This window comes from Rousettus aegyptiacus, unplaced genomic scaffold, assembly GCF_014176215.1.
Source record: "Rousettus aegyptiacus isolate mRouAeg1 unplaced genomic scaffold, mRouAeg1.p scaffold_m13_p_9, whole genome shotgun sequence".
NCBI lineage: Eukaryota > Metazoa > Chordata > Mammalia > Chiroptera > Pteropodidae > Rousettus > Rousettus aegyptiacus.
The window spans coordinates 33,603,889-33,608,180 of NW_023416312.1; the positions used below are offsets into that span (position 1 = coordinate 33,603,889).

A 4,292-nucleotide genomic window follows, 5' to 3' on the forward strand; every position below is an offset into this window, starting at 1 on the left:
TTAAAATGGTGTAACATGTATTGGTACTCCATTGTTTTTTATTGCCAAATAGTATGGCTATGTCACATTTTTTTATGCATTCACTCGTTGATGGACATTTGCGTTGTTTCCACCTTTTGGTTATTATGAGTAATGCTGCTATGAACACCCAAGCACGATTTTTTTTTTTTATGCAGACATATGTTTTCATTTATCTTGAGCAAATATCTAGCTGTGGAATTTCTGGGTCATGTGGTTAATAATTGTTTTAACTTTTTAAGAAATGAAAAATAATGTTTTTTTTAATTGAGGTAAAGTTCGTAAAACAAAAATAACCACTGTTGAGTGTAGAATGCAGTAGCATTCAGTACATACATAATGTTATCCAAACATCACTTTTATCTAGTTACAAAATTCTTTCATCATTCAAAAAGGAAACCTTGTACCCATTAAACAGTCACTCCCCATTCCCCTCCTGTGGCCAATCCCTAGAAGCAAATAATCTGCTTTCTATCCATGTGAATTTATTCTTCTGGACATTTCATGCAAGCGGAATCATAAAATATGTGGGCTATTGAGTCTGGCTTCTTTCACTTAGCATAATGTTTTCAAGGTTCTTCTACATTGTAACTTGTATCAGTACTTCATTCCTTTTTGTGGCTGAATAATATTCCATTGTATGAATATACCACCTATTGTTTATCCATTCATCAGTTGATGGGCATTTGGGTTGTTTTTACCTTTGGGTTATTGTGAATAGTATTATTATGAACATTTGCGTACAAGTATAGTATTTGTTTAAATATCTATTTTCAATTCTTTTGAGTATATACCTAAAAGTGGAAATGCTGTGTTGTACGGCAATTCTGCGTTTATCTTTTTGAGCAAATGCCAAAGTAATTTCCACAGTGGCTATACCCTTTTACACTCCTATCAGCTATGTACACAGGTTTCAATTTCTCCATATCTTTGTCAACATTTATTTTCCCTTGTCTATTATAGCAATCCTAGAATATATAAAGAGGCATCTCATTGTGGTTTTGACTTGCATATCACTGATAGTATTGAGCATTATTTCATGTGCTTTAAGGTAATTTGTGTATCTTCCTTCAAAAAATTTTTATTCAAGTCCTTTGCCCATTTTTCAGTTGGGTTATTTGTCTTTTTGTTGTTGAATTGTAGAAATTCTTTATATATTCTAGATACAAGTCTCTTATCAGATATATGATTTACAAGTATTTTTTCTTATTCTGTAGGTTGTTTTCACTTTCTTGATAGTATCCCTTAATGCATAAAAGTTTTTTTTAATTAAGTCCAATGTATCATTTTTCTTTTGTTGTTTGTGCTTTCTGTGTCATATACAAGAATCCGTTGTCAAATTCAAGGTCATGAAGATTTACCCCCTATGTTTTCTACCAAAAATTTTATTGTTTTAGCTCTTACATTAAGTGATTTATCCATTTTTGAGTTAATTTGTGTATATGGTGTGAGGTAAAGATTTCAACTTCATTCTTTTGCAAGTAGCTATCCAGGTGCCCCAGCACCATTGTCAAAGAGGCAATTTTTCCCCCCATGAATGGTCTTGGAACCTTTGTTGAAAATCAACTGACCATAGATGTTTTGATTTATTTTGGACTCTAAGTTATAGTCTATTGATCTATGTGTTTACTCTTATGCCGGTACCACACTGTTTTGATTCCCGTAGCTTTGTAGTATGTTTTGAAACTGGGAAGTGCGAATTCTCCAACTTTATTTTCCTCTTTCAAGATTGTTTTGGCTATGTGGGGTCACTTACAATACCATATGTGTATTAGGTTTAACAGTTCCATTTCTGCAAAAAAAGATCATTGGAATTTTTATAGGGATTGCATTCAATCTGTAGACAGCTCTCGGTAGTATTGCTATCTTAACAATGTTAAATCTTTCAATTCATAAACATGGGATGCCTGTCTGTTTATTTAGGTCTTCTTAATTTATTTCTGTAATGTTTTATAGTTTTCAGTATACAAATCTTTTCTCTCCTTGGTTAAATTTATTCCTAAGTATTTTACTCTTTTAGATGCTATTGTAAATAAGGTAATAAAGATTTTTTAAGATGCAAGAGACTTTAATATGTTTAAAGTCTGAGTCAGTAGAAAGGAGAGATTGAAGATACAAGAGAGAGGAAACTGATAGATCAAGTTTCCTGGGACATGGAGCGCCAACTGGAAGGATTAGTCAACAAGAAAAGAGCCACCTCTTCCACTGTGACAGGAGGGAAAGAGCAAGGATTGGTCAGGTGATATTCCTACCAAAATGCATAACTTGAATCTAATCATGAGGAAACATTATACAAAATCAAACTGAGGAATAGTCTAAAAATAGCTAGCCTGCACTTTTTAAATAAAAATGTCAGTGTCAGAAGACACACAAAAAAAGACTAAGGAATTCTTCCCTATTAAAGGGGGCTGAAAAGATATGATAACTGAATGCACATGATTCAGAGTTTTCTTTTGCTCTAAAGGGCATTGTTAAGGAAACTGATGAGTTATGAATAATTTCTGTAAATTATATTTATAATAGTATTGTATCAATGTGATTTTGATAATTGTTCTTTGTTTGTGTAAGATAATTTCTTGTTTTAGGAAGTATCATGTCTGCAACTGACTATGAATTTGTTCAGGAGAAAAAAGATATATATGAGACAGAGGAAGAAATGAATAGGATAAATAAATGTGGTAAAACGTTAACATTTAAGGAATTTGGGTGAAGAGTATATTATATATCAGTTCTTTGTACTATTCTTGGAACTTTTTTGTAATTTTGAAATTGTCTAAATAAAATTATTATTACATGTTCCAGGTGTACAACATCTGTATATACTACAAAGTGATCAAACCCAGAAATCTAGTTTCTATTTATCACCATAGGATTGACTTCCATCCCCGTTTTCACCCACCCCCCAACCTCCTTCCCCTCTGGTAACTACCTATCTGTTCTCTGTGTCTATGAGTTTGTTTTTGTTTTGTTTTGTTTGCTTATATGGTTGTGTGTTTAGAGTCCACATATGAGTGAAATTATATGGTTTAACTTAAAACTAAAAGGCCAAAGTGAGAGGTAATAAGCATTTATTTGAGATCCAAAAGAATAGTTATTCGAGAAGCCCTGATTCAGGCAGAAACCCAAATGTTCCGATTCAAAGGAAAAGGCAAGTAGTATTTATGAGGAAGGGGAGTAACAATTATATCTATTAAAGGAAGGAATTTCATAGGTGCAGGTAAAGTAACATAGTAACATTAATTCTAAAGAATGTTTTAAATTTTTAGTCCAGTAGTCATAATATCTGCTTTCTTGTTATCTACACAAACAGTTTTTTGGAATAAATGCTGCTTTAGGCCCAGTCTAAAGGTTATTTTGCCCAGTTTTTAACATTCCAAAGGTTTGAAGCATAAAACATGCAAGGCAGTTCCTCTGGGGTGGCAGTTCTGTATCCATTTTAATTTTTTTTTTAGGCGAGGCAACCCTTCGTTGACCTCACAGATTGCAAGGACCTTGTCAACTTACGATCCCTTATTTTTAGTTTTTTTATGCCTACAGCACCTGATCTTCCTAGGTGGTCTCCCATCCAAGTACTAACCAGGCCCGACCCTGTTTAGCTTCTGAGATCAGACAGGGTCGGGCTTGTTCAGGGTAGCATGGCCATAGACTCTGTGTCCATTTTAAAGTGGCTCCATTTATATTATTATTATTATTATTATTATTATTATTATTATTATTTTATGTAAGGTATTTGTCTTTCTCTGCCTGACTTATTTCACATAGCATTATACCCTCAAGTTTCATCCATACTGTTGCAAACAGCCAGATTCCATTCTTTTTATGGAAAAGAAAACATCCTCATTAAACAAACAAACCAACAAAAAAACATAGCTAAAGAACATCTACAATTTTTTATCCAGTTTCAGAGATTTCCCTGCTTTGCTTTCTCCTGCCCCTTTAATTTACCACCAGTGGATTTCATGTCCTCCCTACATCTCCTCTTTTGATTCTAATATACAAACTAAGCTGCAGAATTGCCATTTTCCAGAACATTTTCTCGATCCATTGAGATTTTGCTTCTTGGCAATTGTCATCAGTTTGGCTCAAATAAATTCATTAAAATTCTCAAAAAAATTCTACAAAAAAAAAATCTATAGCTAGTATCATGCTTAATGATGAGAAACTAGATGCTTTGTCACTAAATGAGGAATAAGGCAAGGATGCCACTCTCACCATTCATATTCAACATTGAAGTGGAAGTCCTAGCTAATGCAATAACACAAAAATAGGAAATA

At 33.2% G+C, this 4,292-nt stretch overlaps 1 pseudogene; it reads right to left on the bottom strand.

Moving 5' to 3' along the window:
- Nucleotides 1-3,546: 3,546 nt before the first annotated feature.
- On the bottom strand, nucleotides 3,547-3,665 carry LOC118608292 (annotated as a pseudogene).
- Nucleotides 3,666-4,292: the final 627 nt, after the last annotated feature.